Source organism: Chlorocebus sabaeus, chromosome 22 (assembly GCF_047675955.1).
Source record: "Chlorocebus sabaeus isolate Y175 chromosome 22, mChlSab1.0.hap1, whole genome shotgun sequence".
Lineage (NCBI taxonomy): Eukaryota > Metazoa > Chordata > Mammalia > Primates > Cercopithecidae > Chlorocebus > Chlorocebus sabaeus.
The window spans coordinates 40747270-40767815 of NC_132925.1; the positions used below are offsets into that span (position 1 = coordinate 40747270).

The 20546-nt window shown below is 35.6% G+C and overlaps 1 protein-coding gene across 6 annotated transcripts in view; it reads left to right on the plus strand.

The window, feature by feature from the left end:
- Positions 1–20546, plus strand: part of STXBP5L (syntaxin binding protein 5L) — a 494315-nt gene that overhangs the window by 197224 nt on the left and 276545 nt on the right. The gene's annotated exons all lie outside the window — the stretch shown is intronic.

Below are 20546 nucleotides of genomic sequence, written 5' to 3' on the forward strand. Positions count from 1 at the left end.
CCCCATGAAATAGTGATTAGTGTGATAATGAATCATCTTTCTTTTATTATTACAACCCTGAGATTGCACTCCTCCCTTAATACTAGAACTAAACCCTGCCTCAGGCTTTTTTGTACACAATCCTTGTTAAGATAACGGTTACTACAATTATTCTAGATAAGGGACTGGAAACTATAGCCACGAACCAAATCTGGCATGCTGCCTGCTTTCCTCAAAATGTTTTATTGAACACAGCCATGCTCATTCATTAACATATGTTTGTGGCTGCTTTCTTGCTATAAGAGTAAAGCTGAGCAGTTGGGCCTGCAAAGCCTAAAATGTTCACTATCTGGCCTTTACATAAAAAGTTTGCTGACTCCTGTTCTAGTTTGTAAACCCTCAGTATTGGACTTTTGAAGTTAGGTTGTCTCCTGTCTAAAATCAGCAAACCTGTTGAAGGTGCCAGGTGAAGTGAATTAAACCCTTCCATGCAGTGACATCACAGTTACTTTAAAAATGTTCTTCTGTGAGTAGGGACTAATCTTTCTCTGCTAGAAAGATAAGACAAAGGGAGATCAAGTAGTCATGGTGTTTAATTGATATGGGGTAATGATAATTACATAATGATAGTGAAATAAAATAACTTCCTTTGAGGGCACTTGTATTAGTTTCCCATTGTCAAAAGAAATTATCATAAATTCAATAGCTTAAAAACAAAACAATTTATTATCTTTCAGTTCTGAAGGCCAGAAGTTCAACACAGGTCTCACTGGACAAAAATAAAAGTATCAGCAGGATTGCATTCCTTTTTAGTAATTCTAGAAGATAATCTGATTTCTTGCCTTTTTCAGAGGCTGCATACATTCCTTGGCTTGTAGCCCCTTTGTCTATCTTCAGATCCAACAACATAGTATCTCTCTGACTCTTCTTCCACAGTTGTGTCTCTTTCTCACCACAACTGGGAAACGTTCTTCACTTTTATAAAGTCTTTTTTGTTGTTGTTGTTATGTAAGGAACATATTGACAGATTCCAAGGATGAGAGTGTGGGTGTCTTTGGGAGTCCTTTATTCTTCCTGCATCATCTCAGAACACTTAATTACTGATTTACCAAATCCCAGAAGTCCTCTAAGGTAGATTTAAAGGAACTCTTACCTTATGTAGCTCTAGGGAAGACTGTGCTAAAAACAGGCCCAGGAGCTGCTTATAAGGAGACCAAATACATAACCTTGATAGGTCCCATTTGTTAAAGTCAGAGCCCTGATAAGGAAAGAGTATGACCGTTGTATATTAGTTTCCTATGGCTGCAATAACATATTACCACAAAGTGGGTGACTAAAAACAAATAAGCTTATTTTTTCCTAGTTCTAACAAGCAGAAGTCTAAAACTAAGGTATCAGTTAGGCCATGCTCCCTCTGAAGACTCTAGGGGAGAACTCTTCCTTGCCTTTTCCAGTTTAGGTGGCTCCTGATGTTCCTTGACTTGTGGCAGTATAACACCAATCTCTGCCTTCATTTTCCATTTTCACATGGTCTTCTCTATGTCTTCTCTTCTTTTTATAACAACGGCAGTCATTGGATTTAGGGTGGGCCTAGGATGGGATTTAGGGCCCACCCTAAATCCAGAATGATTTCTTCTTGAAATCTTTAATTATATCTGTGAAGATTCTATTTCCAAATAAAGTCACATTCTGAGGTTCTGGGTGCACATGAATTTTTGAGGGCACTATTCAACCATTAACCTGGGATGGAGAAATTTGTGTAGATAAGCCTGAGAATATTGCAAACCCCAGCAACCCCCAATTTCCTCAAACCCTTCTGGTCAGCAGAAGTACCTCTTTTACCATTTCTGGAGGAGAGCAGTTTCCCTTTTCTGGGTGACTGTGTAATGACTTCACCTAAAATAATTTCCTTGTATGATGATGTTTTTCCCCACAAGACCACCTCCAATATCATTACATCCAGGCAAACAACCAGAATCAGATCTCAGATCTCAGCACAGCCTAACACAGAAGCATAAATCTTCCTCCAGGATTAAATAAACTATCCTTGAAAGAATTAGAATACCTACCAAAGGAATTGAGGATATGACTAATATGGTCATTCACCAATGAAATGTGTTTAGAGTGGTTTTTAAGGACTTGAACTTGGGGGCTGCATAGAGGAGAGTTTATTTTTATGGGGGCACTTACTTATGATTTTGGATTTAGTGCTTTCGCAGGGACATTTGGATATGGTCCTAGTAGTAATTTGCTGGGATAGCCCCTTGAAGCCTAGACTAAAAAAAAGGCATAGAGTAAATAGAGATGTCAGAGTCTTTTGGTATAGTATTAAAGAAGGTATCAGGGGGATGATAATGTTAAAATGAATGTATTATGTTTGTTCTGTCAACTCACCTTTTGACTGTGTTCCCTAGGTGACTTCTGAGGAGACTGTCTTCACTTAACCTAATAAGAAATGCCCTAGAAAGGCAAATATTAACATATTTGAGAAGCCTGGTAGTAGTTGTCCTTTTTAAGGCCCTTGTTGACAGCAGGCGTTGATGGAAGAGAGCCAGGTTCCATAATATTCATGGATTGTAGAGGCCAGGTTGCAAAATTTAACCATCTGGCAATATGGGCTTAATTACCATAATAAACAGCAAGGCTGGAGTGGCAATGCAGGAGTCTATGGTAATGGCTAATATATCATGACGTTTCTAGGAGCAAAATAAGGTGGGAAGTTGACTGGGATGTTGTTTGCCTTGCGTGATCAGAAAAAAATTAAGAGCAGTTTAATTTTTTACAATCACCATCAAAATGGAAAATCACAGTATCTCATCAGGTTTTCAAATATAAGTCAGTTTGCAGATTCAGAATCTATTGATTAAAAAAGGAGTTAGTTGTCCCTGAAAAAGAATCCTGAAATGCTATAATAAGTACATATAGTAATTATAGAAGCATCTGTGATCATTTGCAGGAATGACTGTTTAGTTTTCAGGACTGTTAGATATAGGGTCAGAGCAGACATTAATACTGGGAAATTAAAAAAAAAAAAAGCAATTATGGTCCTCCAGTTAGAGGCAAGACATATGGAATTAAATAACTAGTTGATAGATGGAGTTTTAGCCCAAGTCTAATCTCACAGTAGATCTAGTGGGTATGCAGACATACCCAGTTATTTTCTCCAAATGTATAATTTGGACAGATATTCTTAGTAGCTGGAATAATACACATATTGGTTTTCTTACACTGTAGAGGCACATAGTAGGAAAGGAAAATGGAATCTCCTGAAACTGTCTTCCTCTGCCAATATTGTAATCAGAAGCAATACAGCATCTCTGAAGGAATTGCAGAGATTAGCACAATTAGACTTGAATGATGTAATGGTAGTGGTCACCAATACATTATTGTTGAGTTCCATTGTGTAGGTTTTGCAAAAAAACAAAATCGATTGAGGTTGGTAATAGTACATCACTATAAATATAACCAAGTGACAGTCCCAATCACAGCTGCCTAGCTGTTGATACTTTTATGGGTGTAGATCAACACAACCTATGGTACCTAATATGCAGTTATATATTTAGTGAAATCTTTTTTTCACATGGATGTGGGATGGACCCTGTAATCATCAACAGAGGAAAATGAAAGAAAGGACTGCAGTATAAATTCAGAATCTTTCTCCAGGACTATGTTATTTTTCCTGCTCTCGGTCTTAATATAATCCTCAGGAATCTTGATTGTCTGGACATTCTTTAGAAAGTATACCAGTTCACTTTTTGCCTATGTAATGCTAACTGGATCTGGTGAGCAGACCTGGCGAGTACCTTTATAACTCATAAGATTCATGTTTCAGTGGGTGGGAAGAAAATAGCACAAATATCCAGGGGCCTGTACCAGATATGAAGATTTTGAGAGTCTTAGTGTCTGGGGCATACAGAGCATCTCCTCTAAATTAAAGCGTAAGCAATTTTACTTCTCCTAAGAAAGTGTCACATCACTTGATGGGGCTTTTGGATTTGAATAATAGTTTATAATGTCCTTGAAATTACTGAACCAATTTTTATATCACCCAAAAGTCTGCCAGTTTTGAGTGAAACCCTAGAGAAAAAGCTGGTAGTGTTTGTCCCCTAAGTCAAAGATGCTTTGCAAGCTACTCTACCACTTGGGATGCATGATTTTATAGATCTGATAGAGCTTAACTCATCTGGTGGATAAAATGTTCTATTGGAAAGCCCTCTAGAGAAGTCATAGCAGTTACTATCCATTTTCAAAGCAACTCCTGACATGCTCCTGGGCCCTTGTTGAGACTGAACCATGGAACACTGAATGACTATGTAACCTGTGCTGTCCCTCATGAGTTACATCTTATATTCACTGAGTCATAAAATTGGGTGGGAGACATGGTATATTTAGGATATTAGCCTTGAGCTTTCAAAAGTTATTAGTGAATTAGATGTACATGGACCCCAGAATTCCATCTGTTGCAAAAATGCCTCCCTCTCAACCTACTTATATAGTCTCATGGGATTGGCAGGAAACACCTAAAACCAATTGACAGAGGAGGAAAGAAGTTATGCCTGCTCCATAGACAAGTCAGAGGATTGGTTGACATTAGCTGGTTACAGACTGTTGCTCAATTACATCTCTACTAAGGGCTAACCCTGAATGACACTGGTAAAGAAAATCATCAGTATGGGTAGAGTCAATAGCGGTATACTGTATTATGCATTTCATATGAATAATGACACAATACCTTAAAATTCAGAAAAATTTTCTTCCACTTGAAAATGTTAAAACTCTTCATTAAACAACTATTAGATCAAGTAGAAAATACAAATCAAAATAGGTGAACATATAAACATCAAAAATTGTGAGAGAGATATATATATCTGAATCTATGGAATATAATGAAAATAATTATCAAAAACAGTTTGTAGCCTTTAAATCATATATCAGTAGCATTATAAATTAAAATACATAAATCTAATGTGAAACATGGAAAGCTAGAAAAAAGATCGAGAAAACAAAGCAAAAGGAAGCATAACAGACATAAAGAGATAAGAGCAGAACTTCAGTTAGTTCTGATTTTAAGCTATGTTATAAATTAATGTTATAAATTAATCAACATACTAGTTCTTTGAATAGAACATAAACAAAATATGCAAACCAACATTCAACCTAATCAAGAAAAATAGGGAGAAAACAAAGTTACACAGAATAATATATGAAACAAGAGGAAATCATACTAAAACTAAGGACGTTTTTAAACTTTTGAGTTAAATTATTTTACACAGCGCTAAGCAAGTAGATATAAAAGCCTAGGTAAAATGGGTAATTCCAAAGGGAAATTGTTAACAGTGATATGGAGACAGAAATTTAAGAAAATGAGAAAGTTATTAAATTAGTACTCCTACCCAAAAGTATAAGACACAGATGACTTCATAATGGAATTTTACTGATTTTTCAAATATTAGATAATACCAATGCTATATAGACTGTTCTTAAAAAGGGATTGCCAAACTATGGCCAGTGGGACAAATATGGCCTGCCTGTTATTATTTTACAAAAAGCTTTATTGGAGATTGTGTAGTCTGCAAAGCCTAAAATATTTACTATTTGGCCTAGTACAGAAAAAGTGTACCAACCCCTGTTCTGAGTATAGTTTCAAAAAATAAAAAAATTTAAATTGTTTTTATAGAACAACTATAAGAGTGATAACTAAACCTAATAAAAGTTGCATAAAAAGAAAACTGGATTTATTGGGTATATTAATATCAATGGAAAAGGAGTGACATCAGCAAAGTGGCAGAATAGAAAGGGCTTTCATTCTCACAAACACACAGATTCAGCTACAATTCACACATAAATTCCCCTTTTGAGAAATGACAAAGTAATTGAAAAGTTTCTGAACCGCAGGAGAACATGAAACCAGATCATTAACACCAGTGAGGAGATTCAGGACACCTTCTTAGCAGAAACCTTGCTCCTGGTGCAGTGCCATATGATCAAGGAGAGATTTCCTGGGTTGCGGCTTCACCCAAGAGAGTTAAGAACTTTGTTCATGTGTTCAGTACCTCAATGTTTCCAAAGGGGCTCCCCAGAGAATTGACTTCTGTCTTGCCAGTCTTGGAGCACTGACAGCTCTGAAACAGCCTAGCTGCCTAGACAAGAACGGAGGCAGCAAATTGCGCTGATAAACACTTTTGACCCTCCCTGCCCTGCTGCTCAGCACAGAGGACAGATGAAAAATACCCTCTCTCAGCTTACCCCTTAAGTTGAAAAGTGGATCTGTGCATCCAGTGCCCCAACTTCTTTGGAGGTGCCAAAAAAACTAGCATAAATCTTACCAGTCCTGAAGCTCTGATGGGTCTGGAACATCTAGCTGCCTGGGGAGAACCAAGGTGGTGGCTTGAACTGGTAGATGCCATAGCTACCCCATTGGGGTCAGCACAGAGTGAGAAGATAAAAACCACAGATGCCTGTATCTCCATGGGAAAGGAAAGAGTAGATAGAAGTCCTCAGAATCTGTGTTTAGGCCAATTGGTGGGGAACTTCTCTATGAGGACATTTCAGGAAGACAGAGAGATGCCTGCTTTGTCTAATGGGCAGAAAGCAACATAGAGAGTCAAGGAAAATGAAGAATCAGGCAAAAAATGTTTAAACAAAGAATAAGATAATGGAAACCAACCATAATGAAATAGGTTTATATGACTTACCTGATAGAGAATTAAAATAACTCTCATAAAGAGACTCTCTGAGATCAAGAATGCAATTCATGAACAAAACTAGAATTTTCAGCAAAGAGAAAATATTTAAAAATACTAAACAGAAGGCATGGAGCTGAAGAACACAATAATAGAACTGAAAAAAAAACATCACTAGAGGGGTCAACAGCAGACTACATAAAGTAGAAGAAAGGATCAGTGAACCCAAAGACAGGTAACTAGAAATAATTCAGTCAGCAAAAGGAAAAAAGAATGAAGAACAGGGAAGAAGGCTTATGGGACTTATGGGGTAAAATTAAAGTGGGTCACTATGTGGATTATAGAAGATCCATAATGAGAAGAAGCATATCAAGGACCAGAAGGCTTATTTAAACAAATGATGAGAGGTAGGCATGGTCGCTTATGCCTGTATGCCCTGCACTTTGAGAGGCTGATGTGAGAGGATTGCTTGAGTCCAAGAGTTTGAGACCAGCCTGGACAACATGGCAAGACCCTGATTTTATGAAAAAGAAAAAAGATTTAATGATTGAAAGCCTCCCAAATCTGGAGAATGAAGTAGATATCCAAACCCAGGAAGCCCAAAGGACATCAAATAAAATGAACCCAAAGAAATCTACCTTCAGATATGTTATTATCAGATTGTCAGAAGTCAAGGACAAAGAAAGGATTTTAAAAGCAGTAAGAAAAGTGGATTGTCACATGCAAGGGAATCTTTATAAGATTATCCACAGAGTTTTTAGCAGAAATATTGCAGGACAGAAAGGAGTGGTATAATATATTCACAGGCTAAAAGAAAAAAAAATACTGTCCATCAAGAATAGTATACTTAGCAAAACTGTCCTTCAAAAATGTAAGAGAGATAAAACCTTTCCCAGACAATCAAAAGCTGAGGAAGTTTACCACCACTAGATCTGACTCGCAAGAAATGCTAAAGAGTTCTTCAAAAACAAAAGGGAAGCAAGATGGCTGTTGTATTAGTCCATTCTCACACTGCTAGAAAGACACTATCTGAGACTGGATAATTTATAAACAAAAGAGGTTTAATTGACTCACAGTTCCACATGGCTGGAGAGGCCTTAGGAAACTTACAATCATGGCACAAGGCAAAGAGGAAGCAAGGCATGTCTTACATGGCAACAGGTGAGAGAGCAAGCAAAGGGGAAGTGCCACACTTTAAAACCATCAGATCTCATGAGAACTCCCACATTATCCAGAGAACAGCAAGGGATTATTGACCCCATGATCCAGTCGCCTCCCACCAGTTCCCACCCTTGACACATGGTGATTACAATTTGAGATGAGATTTGGGTGGGGACACAGAGCCAAACTATATCAGCTTTCTTAGTCCATTTTCTGTTGATTGTAATAGAATGCTTAAAACTGAGAAATTCATAAAGAAAAGGAATTTATCTATTACATTTATGAATGCTGGGAAGTCTGAGGTCTAGGGAAGGCATTGGTGAAAACTTTCTTGCTGATAGGACTCTGTGGTGTCCTGAGGGGCTGCAGGGCATCACATGGTGAGGGAGCAGAGTGTGCTAATATTCTAGCTCAGGTCTTTCTTCTCTTACACAGCCACTAGTTCCCCTCCCATGAAGGGGAACTAGTTAATGAATCCCCTCTCAATTCATTAACCCGTTAATTCATTCATTAGGGCAGATCTTTCATGATTGAGTTACCTCTTACAGGCCCCACTTGTCAATACTGCTGCATTGGAGATTAAATTTCAATATGAGTTCTTTTTTTTTTTTTTTTTTTTTTTTTTTTTTGAGACGGAGTCTCGCTCTGTTGCCCAGGCTGGAGTGCAGTGGCGTAATCTTGGCTCACTGCAAACTCTGCCTCCCGGGTTCACGCCATTCTCCTGCCTCAGCCTCCTGAGTAGCTGGAACTATAGGCACCCGCCACCATACCCAGCTAATTTTTTTGTATTTTTAGTAGAGATGGGGTTTCACCACGTTAGGCAGGATGATCTCGATCTCCTGACCTCGTGATCTGCCCGCCTCTCAGTATGAGTTCTTGAGGAGACATTCAAACCATAGCAATGGTGAAGTAAGACTCTTCAGTGAGAGTCACCCTATACAACTCACCATAATGTAGAATCAGTGGGAGTGCTAAGCTTGTTTTCCTGCAACTATATGGTCCCATCTGGGGTTGATGGCTCATCAGGAATTAGATTAGTGACAGATCATCAGGAATTAGATTCTCATAAGGAGCATGCAACCTAGATCCCTTGCATGTGTGCTTTACAATAGGGTTCGCACTCCTATGAGAATCTAATACTGCAGCTGATCTGACAGGAGGTGGAGCTCTGGTGGTAATGTGAGTGACAGAGATCAGCTGTAAATACAGATGACTCTTCATTTGCTCACCTGCTATTCACCTCCTGCTGTGTGGTTTGGTTCCTAACAGGCCACAGACTGGTACTGTGGCCAGGGTTTGGGGAGCCCTGCTCTAGACCACCCTGGTGTCATGAAAATCCACAACAGCATCCAATGGGCTCAAGTTCCAGTCTGCATTACCACTGGTTAACTACAGTGGCCTCAAGCTCCCAGCAATCCTCAGTGGCAGGCAGGCTATAGCTACTAAAGGCCTTAGCATGTCCAAGTGCCAGACAGAAACCCATGGCTGTGGTGGAATGAACTTGGATTCTGGCCTGCATCACCACTGGCCAACTACAGTGCCCTTAGGCCCTGAATAAACCTCAGTGGCAGGCAGGTTATAGCTGCTGTGGGCCTTAGGCATGGCCTGGTGCCATGCTCATCTTAGTAGCAGTAGACTTTGGGTATAAGTTCAGCAGCCGAAGGATAACTCCTGCCTCCCTTTTTCCAACACCAGGCAGCACAGCACACAGAGAGAAATCATTCACTTGGTGAAGGAAAGGAAGTATAAGCATAGAGTTTTGCTGTAGAACCCAGTATAGTGCCCACCACAGTAAAACTCAACATCTGGCAGATCCCTCCCCACCACAGCTCCTGACACTGGACTGGTATGCACAGGCAGAGCCTCTAGACCTGCCCTGGTATCAATTAGGAACCCATGGACCCCAGCAAAGCAGACTCAGGACCCAACCCACATCACTTCTTGCCTACTGCAGCAGCCTTGAGACCCGATAAACCTTAGTTGCAGTGCTTAATATCACTAATCATTAGGGAGATCCAAATCAAAGCCACAATAAGATACCATCTCACACCAGTAAGAATGGCTATTACTACAATTTTTAAAAAACAACAGATGCCTGCAAAGTTGGAGAGAATAGGGAACACTGGTACACTGCTGGTGGGAATGTAAATTAGTTAAGCCATTGTGGACGGCAATCTAGAGGTTTTCCAAAGAACTGAAAGCAGAGCTACCATTTGATCCAGCAGTCTCATTGCTGGGTATATAGCCAAAGAAATATAAATTGTTCTACCATAAAGACACATGCATGTGTATGTTCATTGCAGTACTATTCACAATAGCAAAAACACGGAATCAGCCTAACTGCCCATCAGTGGTGGACTGGATGAAGAAAATGTGCTACATATACACCATGGAATACTACACAGCTATTTTAAAAAATGAAGTCATGGCCTTTGCAGCACATGGAGGGAGCTGGAGGCCATTATCCTAACCGAATTAACACAGGAACAGAAAACCAAATACTCCATGTGCTCCTTGTAAGTGGGAGCTAAACATTGTGTACACACAGACACAAAGAAGGGAACAGTAGACACCGGTACCTGTTTTAGGGTGGAAGGTGGGAGGAGGGTGAGGACTGAAAAACTACCTATCAAGTATTATGCTAATTACCTGGGTGACAAAACTATTTGTACACCAAACCCCTATAACGTGCAATTTCCCCATATATGTACCAAACCTGCACACATACCCTTTAAACCTAAAATAAAAGTTGAAAAGAATAAAAAAGTGTTGGTTTTTTGAAAATATAAACAAAATTGGCAAACTTTTAGCTAGACTAAGAAAAAAGAATGAAGACCAAATAAATAAAATCAGAGATGAAAAAAGTTACATCTGATACCACAGAAATGCAAAAGATTGGCAGACTGTTATGAACAATTTTATGCTAACAGATTGGAAAGCCTAGAAGAAATAGATAAATACCTGCATACCAAAATGAGGTAAGGACACAATAAAAAAGAAAACTACAGGCAAATATTCCTGATGAACATAGATACAAAATGTTTAACAAAATACTCAACCGAATTCAACAGCACATTAAAAAGATCATTCATTATGACCAAGTGAGATTTATTGCAGGAATACAAAGATGGTTCAACATATTCAAATCAATAAACATAATACATCATATTAACAGAATGAAGGACAGAAACCATACGGTTATTTTAATACATGGAGAAAAGGCATATGACAAAAATCATCATTCCTTTATGATTAAAATTTTCAGTAAACTAGATAGAAGGATTGTACCCCAACACAATAAGGGCCACAATTGACAGACCTACAACTAACATCATACTGAACGGAAAAAAGTTAAACCCTTATTTTCTGACATCCGGAACAAGGTAAGGATGTCCACTCTTGCCAGTCCTATACAACATAGTACTGGAAGTCCTAACCAGAGCAACTAGGGAAGTGAAAGAAATATAAGGCATCCACATTTGATAGGAGGAAGTTAAATTATCCCTTTTTGCTGATGACATGATTTTATATATAGAAATCCCTAAATACTCCACTAAAAGACTTTTAGAATTTATAAATGAGTTAGGTTGCAGGTTAGTAGTATATGTATATGCTAATAGTAAATTATCTTTGAAAGAAATAAACAATTCTATTTACCATATCCATTAAAAAAAACTGGACATAAATTTAACTAAGGAGCTGAAAGGTGTCTACACTGGAAATTATAAAACATTGATAAGAGAGGTTGAAGAAGACACATAAATGGAAGCTATTCCATATTCATGGATTAGGAGGATTAATATAGTATATTTACCACTCAATGTGATCTATAGATTCAATACACTTTCTATCAAAATACCAATACCATTCTTCACAGAAATAGAAAAAACATCACAAAGTTTGTACAGAACCATAAGAGACTCTAAGTAACCAAAGCAGTCTTGACCAACAAGAGCAAAGCTGGAGGCATCACATTACCTGACTTCAAAGTACACCACAATGCTATAGTAACCAAAACAGCATGGTGCTGGCATAAAAACAGACACATAGGCTGATGGAACGTGTTAGAGAGCCCAACATAAAAATCCACACATTTACAGCCAATTGATTTTTGAATGTGCCAAAAACATGCAATAAAGAAAGGAAAGTCTCCTTAATAAATAATATTGGGAAAACTGTATATGCACATGTGGAAGAATGACATGAGACACTCATTTCTCACTATATTAAAAAATTGAAATAGATTAAATAATTAAGTGTAATTCCTCAAACTTCTATGAACCTACTTGAAGAAAACACAGGGGAAATGCTTCATGACATGGGTATGGGCAAGGAGTTTCTTGAATAAGAGCTCAAGAGCACAGGCAACAAAATTAAAGTAGACAAATGGGATTATATCAAACACAAAAATGTTTGCATAGCAAAGGAAACAACAGAGTGAAAAGACAATCTACAAGAGAAATGTTAGTTATAGAAAAATAAATGTGTTCTTACTCATACTGGAGGGCTAAACAAAAATTGAGCTTGTAGAATTAAAGTAGCATTGTGGTTATTAGAAATTAGGAACAGTAGAAGGCAAGGGGAAGAAAGAGAGAAGTTGGTTAATGGATACAAAATTACAGCTATATGGAAGGAATGAGTTTTAGCATTCTGTAGCACTATAGGTTGAATATGATTAAAAATTATTTAGTGTATATTTATAAAAGCTCAAAGAGAAGATTTTGAATGTTCATAACACAAATAAATGATGAATATTCAAGGTGATGGATATGCTAATTATTGTGATTTGGTCATTACACATTGTTTAAATGTAAAAAAACTCTCTCAAAAACATGTACAATTTTTATATGTCAACTAAAAAGAAAAACAATGACACATGTCGAATTTTAAAAATCCCTATGAGAGGGGTACTATTTCACATGAAACAATTATGGCAGAATATGAATTAACTTACCCAAGATCATGTTGCTGGTAATTATCAGAATTAGTGTTCAAACCTAGACTGTATCGCAGTCAATGCTCTTAACAATCACACTATAAGAACAGATATAATATACAGTTACTTACCTGGAGAATATAAATTCTATTTTTATTCCGAGTTCTGAATCAAAATGGTAATTCAAAGGCAATGAGAACATTAACCTCATCACCATCAATTAGGCTCAAAAGAAAATGGTACATATTCTATTGCAGCCAGTCAGGATTAATTCTCAAATTTATGAAACCTGAAGAGGGAGGACAATGCAAAGGAAACCGTACTTAGTAGCAGAACAGTTATTACTACAAGCAGACTTCAAAGTATTTTAAACAAACCATCACTTGTGCTGAAAGTGACAATAAAAGACTTGGAAAAAAAAGACCACCTACAGAATGAGAGGAAATACTTGTCAACCATACATTCAAGAATATAAGGGACTCAAACAACTCACCATAAAAAACCAAACAACCCAATTGAAAAATGGACAAAATATTTAAATAGACATTTTTCAAAAGAAGACATATTATAAATAGCCAATGAGTATATGGTGAAATGCTCAACATCACTCATCATCAGGGGAATGCAAATCAAAACCACAGTGAGCTATCACCTCACCCCATTTAGAACTGGCATTATCAAAAAGACAAAAGATAATAAGTACTGGTGAAGATATGGAGAGAAGGTAATGAAAATTAGTACAACCATTTTAGAAAATAGTATGGAGATTGCTCAAATTAAAAATAGAACTACCATATAATCCAGCAATACCACTACTGAGTATATAACTAAATGAATTGCGGTCAATATATCCAAGAGATATCTGCATTCCCATGTTCATCACAACATTATTCACAATGGCCAAGATATGGAATCAATGTAATTATCCACCATTGGATAAATAGATAAAGAAAATATGATGTATATTCACAATGGAATACTATTCAGCCATATAAAATAATAAAATCTTCTCATTTGAGACAACATGGATGAACCTGGAGGACACTACATTAAGGGCAATAAGCCAGAAGCAGAAAGACAAATTCCATATCATCTCACTCGTATGTGGAATTTTAAAAAATCGATTACAATGAAATAGAGAGAGGAAAGGTACTTACCGACAGCTGAGGTGGTTAATGACGAGGAATGGATGAGGACAGGTTGGTCAAAGTATAACATAATTACAGTTATGTAGCAGGAATAAATTTTAAGAGATCTAATGTATTACAAGGTGATTATAGTTAATTATATATTATACTGTTGAAAAACGTAGAGAGTAGATGTTATGTGATCTTATCACAAAATGATAACTATGTGAGGTAATGTTTTTGTTAACTATAACAAGTTTAACCATTCCACAATGTATATATATTTCAAAATACTGTGTTATATGTGATAAAAACATACAATGTTATCTGTCAATATAAAAGAAATAAATTTTTTAAAGACTGAAAAAATACCGAAATTGAAAGAAAAGGATGTTAAATAGCAATGCAATAGCAGAAGGAAGTGTGAAACTTAGGCCAGGCATGGTAGCTCAGGTCTGTAATCCCAGCATTTGGGAGGCCAAGCCGGGCAGATCACTTGAGGTTGGGAGTTCAAGACTAGCCTGACCAACATGGAGAAACCCCATCTCTACTAAAAATACAAAATTAGCTGGGCACGGTGGCCCATGCCTGTAATCCCAGCTACTTGGGAGGCTGAGGCAGGAGAATTGCTTCAACCTGGGAGGCAGAGGTTGCAGTGAACTGAGATCATGCCGTTGCACACCAGCTTGGGCAACAAGAGTGAAACTCTGTCTCAAAAAGAAAAAAGTGTAAAACTTACTGATAAGGGTAAATATACAAGCAAATTCAGAATACTGTAGCATAATGATGATGGGTGCATCACTTAATTCTATTAGGATGGTGCAAAAGTAATTGCAGTAAAGTAATTCAAAGGACACAACTATTAAAAATAGCTATAACTGAAAATTATGTTAGAAGATACACAATATAAGTAGATGAAAATTGTGACAACAATACTATAAAGTATGTGTCAGGGGAAGATACGTTTAAGTGTAGAGTTTTGGTATACTATTGAACTTAAGGTGTTATCAGCTTAAAATAGAGCATTAGATTTTATGTAAGTCCTAAGGTAACCATACACACAATGAATGCCTATGAAGTTACACAAAATAAAAAGAAATCAAAGCATATCAATAAACAAACATAAAGGAAGACAGCAAGAGAGGAAAAGACAGACAAAAGAATTATAAGGCAAACAGAAAACAACTAATGAAATGGCAAATCATTCCGTCGATAATTATTTTAAATGTTAATGAATTGATCTCCCCAATCAAAAGACACAAAGTATCTGAATTGATTTAGAAAAATAAAAAATAAAAAACAAGACCCAACCATATGCTGTCTACAGTAAACTCCCTTTCCATTTAAGGATATATAAAGACTGAAAAAGATGTTTCATGCAAATGATAATTTATGCAAATAGTAAACAAAAATGAGGAGGGATGGCTATTATTATGGGAGACACCATAGACTTTAAGTTAAAAAATATCATGAGATGAAGAAGGACAATGAAAAGGTCTATATACCAAGAAGAAAATAATGATTACAAATATATACATATCTGATGTCAGAGCACCTAAATATATAAGGCAAATATTGTCAGAACTGAAGGGAGAAATAGAGAGCAATACAATCACAGTAAGAGGCTTCAGTACTCCGCTTTCAATAATAGACAGATTATCCAGATATATTAAAAGGAATCAGAGGGCTTCAATAGCACCATAGACCAAATGGACTTAACATATATACAGAACTTTCCACCCAACAGGAGCAAGATATACATTTTTCTCAAGCACAAATGTAATATTCTCCAGAATAGATAACATGTTAGGCCATGAAACAAACCTTAATACATTTAAGAAGATTGAAATGATACCAAGTATCCTTTCTGACCACAATGTAATAAAACTAGAAATCAATAGTGGAAGAAAACTCCAAAATGTACAAATATATAGAAATTAAGCAATACATCCCTAAACAATCATTGCCTCAATAAGAAATCAAAAAAGAAATTAGAAAATGTCTTGAGACAAACAAAAATGGAAACACACTCTACCAAAAATTATGGGATGCAGAAAAAGCAGTAGTAAGAGGGAAGTTCTAGCAATAAATGCTTACATTAAAAAATAAGAAAGACCTGCAAACATACAACTTTACCTCAAGGAACTAGAAAAGGAAGAGCAAACTAAGCACAAATGTAGAAGAAATAAGGAAATAAAGATTAGAGCAGAAATAAATGAAAAAGATAAAAAAGAAAATCAATGAAACAGAGTTATTATTTGAAAAGATCAACAAAATTGACAAACTCAGCTACACTAAGTAAAAAAGATTTAAAACTCAAATAAATAAAATTAGAAATGAAAGGAGAGATTTACAACTGATGCCACAGAAATAAGGATCATAAGAGACTAATAAGAACAGTTATATACCAACAAACTGTATAATCTAGAAGGATTGAGTAAATTTTTGGAAACATAAAACCTGCCAAGACAAACCATGAAGAAATAGAAAGTCTAAGAACTAGATAGAGATTGAATCAGTAATGGAAAACCTTTTAATGAAGAAAAGCTCAGGATGGCTTCACTAGTGAATTCTACCGAAAATTTGAAGAATTAACATCGATCCTCAAATTAAAAAAAAAAACAAAAACCTGAAGAGGGAAAACATTATCATCAGTATTCCCCTGACACCAAAACTAGTCAAATATACCACAAGAAAATAAAACTACCAGGTGAATATTCATGATGAAATAGATGCAAAAATCCTCAACAAAATACTGGCAAACTGAATCCAAAAGCACATTAAAATAATCATGCATCATGATCAAGTGGGATTTATCTCTGAAGTGCAAGGATGGTTCAACACATAATAATAACACTTTCTGATTTTAAGCTAAATTACAAGGCTACAATAATTAATATGTATGACAATAGCATAAAAACAGACATATAGACCAATGGAACAGAATAGAGAGCCCCGAAATAATCCACACATATGTGGTCAACTGATCTTTGACAAGGGTGCCAAGAATACACAGTGTAGGAAGGATAATATTTTAAACAAATGGTATTGAGAAAACTGGATATCCACATGTAAAAGAATGTAATTAGACCTTTTTCCTACATCATACTGAAAACATCAATTCAAAATGGATTAAAGACTTAAACATAAGACCTTAAACTCTGAAATAAACATAAGACCTTAAACTCTGAAATATGTAGAAAAAACATAGAAGAAAAGCTTCATGACACTGGTTTTGACAATGTCATGGCTCTATAAACATGACACTGAAAGTAACTACAGTGAAAACAAAAATAAACATGTAGGACAATGTCAAACTAAAAAGCTTCTGCATAGCAAAAGAAACAATCAACAGTGTGAAAATACAATGTAGAGAATAGGAGAAAAATTTTGCAAGCCATATATCTGTAAAGGATTAATCTGCAAAATACATAATAAACTCATACAACTCAGTAGTAAAAAAAAAAAAAAAAAAAAAAAAAAAATTCTAGTAACCCGATTTTAAAATGGGCTTAGGTCTTAAATAGACATTTCTCCAATGTCTGTACTATAAAGTATGTGTCAGGGGAAGAGAAGTTTAAGTATAGAGTTTTGGTATAGTATTGAACTTAAGGTGTTATCAGCTTAAAATAGAGCATTAGCTTTTATGTAAGTCCTAAGGTAACCACACACACAAAGAATGCCTAAGATCAGGTATATGGAAAAGTGCTTAATGTTACTAATCATTAGAGAAATGCAAATCAAAACCAAGAATAGATATTAGGATGGATGTATATATATTTTAGACCAAATGACACCTTTTGACAAAGATGTGATGATATTGGAACACTTGTATGGTGGGACTGCAAAATGGTTCAGCTACTATGGAAAACTGTGGAGGGTCCTCAAGAAATTAAAAATAGAACTACCTGTATAATACAGCAATCCCACTTCTGGATATTTATACAAAAGAATTGAAATCAAGATCTCAAAGAGAAATAAATCATAATACTTTTGGCAATAGCCAATATGTGGAAATGGCCTAAATAGCCATTGGCAGATGAATAAATAACATGTGGTTACCCAGCCCTTATTAGGGATGGAGAGTATTCCCTCATATACCTATAATACACATAGTATTTCTACAATGGGATGCTTTTCAGCCTTAATAAATAAGGAAATTTTATAATATGTGACAACATGGATGAACCTGAAGGATATTATGTGAAGTGAAATGACCAGTCATAGAAAAATAAATTCTTCACTATTCAACTTATATCAGGTATCTAAAATAGTCATATATATATAGAATCAAAGAGTGTAATGGTGGCTGATGGACTGGGAGAGGTTGAAATGCAGAGACAGTAATCAATGAACTTAAAGTTTCAGTCAAGCAAGCTTGATTGATGTATAAACTTTAGAAATCTGCTGTGTAACATTGTATCTAGAGTCAACAGTAATGTACTACATATTTATAAATTTGTTAATAGGGTAGATCTCATGTTCAGTGTTCTTACTACAATAAAATAAAATATTAATGGAAAAACCTTGAATAAAATATTAGGAGACAGAAACCCACCAGCACATTAAAAAATAATTCATTATGACAAGTGGTGTTTTACCCCAGGGATGCAAGGATAGATACTATTACAAAATCCGTCAATATAATTTATATTGCTAATAGGTCTAAGAAAAAATGATTATCTTTATTGATGCTGAAAAAGTCTTTGAATAACATTCAGCATCCATTATATTTCCAGTTTTGATAATCAGATCAGTCCTTCCACTGGGAGAATTCTATACTCTACAAAAATATAATTTGAAACATGTCATCAAATTATTTTCAACAAGCAAAATTTGCAACAATTCATCAACATCGAATCTTCACTAAGGAAAAACCTAAAAGACTTGTTTAAGAAAATGGAAATGATCTATTATATAAGAACAGAGATGAAGAAAAGAATAAAGAACCACAAACATGCGTTAAGCCAAGGAAATGTTTTATAAAAATAATGACTTCTTGGAGTGTAATATATTGAGAATTATGATACAAGTTGGGATGATGTTCACTAAATTTAATTGGCAATGTCTTTGTGATGGTTAATTTTACACATCAAGCTGACTGGATTAAGGAATACTCAGAGAGTTGGTAAAACATTATTTTTAGTGTGTCTGTGAGAGTGTTTCCAGAATAAATGACCATTTGCATTAGTAGACTGAGTGAAGAATATCTGCCCTCATCAGTGTGAGTAGACATTATCCAGTTTATTGAGGTTAGTATAGAACAAGAAAGACGAAAGGTGAATTTGCTCTCTCTACTGGAACTGGGACATCTATCCTTTCCTGCTCTTGAATATCAGCTCAATGTTCTCAGGACTTCAGACTCTTCTTACAACAGGCCCCTCCCACTTTTCTGGTTCTCAGGCCTTCAAACACAGACTAAATTACAATCCCAACTTTCCTACTTCGTCAGCTTATAGAGAACATATTGTGAAACTTCTAATCCTGCATAATTACATGAACCAATTTGCATAATAAATTCCTTCTTATATACCTATGCAGCTATATATCCTATTGATTCTGTTTCTCTGGAGAACCCTAATACAGTCCTTATAATTTCCAGAAAGTAGCACAAGTACTAATTTACATTATAATTTGATAAGTCATGAAAAATTTTTATTCTGGTCGGTAATACGAAAAGAATAATAAATGTATGTATAATGGATAAGTTAATAGAGTGGAAAATTAGGATAAAAAAAAAATTACTAACCAACCCCATTCCCAAAAAAAGGGAGGACACATTAAACAAATGGGATTTGTATTTACAAGATAAGTAGGTAGCTTTGTTCTAAAATATGTCAGCAATTATATTAAATGTAAACTGACTAAATAGGCTAATTACCAGACAATAATTTGCAAGCTGCTAAAACAACAATATGCAGTTACAAGAGATACACTTTAAACTTACAGCTGTAGAAAAGTTTAATGCAAAACTACAAAAGGATATAATATGTAAACCATAACCAAAGAAAACTTGTGTAACTATACTAATATCAGAGAATATAGACTTTAAGGCAAAAACTTTTTTAAGGATGATATTTTATAATAGAAACTGGCTAATTCAGCTGAAGATGTAATAATCCTAAATGTGTATATGTCTAATGATGACATAGACATATAGTATACAGGTAGTGCTTACTTTGCATGGTACCATGTTAACTAAAACATGTGCTTATCTGAATTGTGTTTTCATTTTGCATGGAATCATGATGTATGTGTATGTATTATTTGATAGAACTAAAAAATATATTAAAAAATGGACAGAACTAAAATGAAAAACACTCAAATCTACAATTGCAGTTGGAGATTTTAACAAACCTCTTCCAGTCACTGAGAAAACAAGCAAAGAAATAATTAGGATAAAGAAAACTAAAACCACACGATTAACAACTTAACCAAGTTGACACATATAATACATTATGTATATAGTACTGGCAGACCACACATTATTTTCAAGTGCTCATAGAGTATTTACCAAAGTTGTATGCTTGCTGAACCAAAAAACATGCGAATATATTTCAGAGGATTAAAATAATAAACAATACATTCTCTAACCACAAGAGAATCTAGCAAGATTATCAATAAGAAAAAGATAAACGAAAAATCCACCAATTGTTTAGT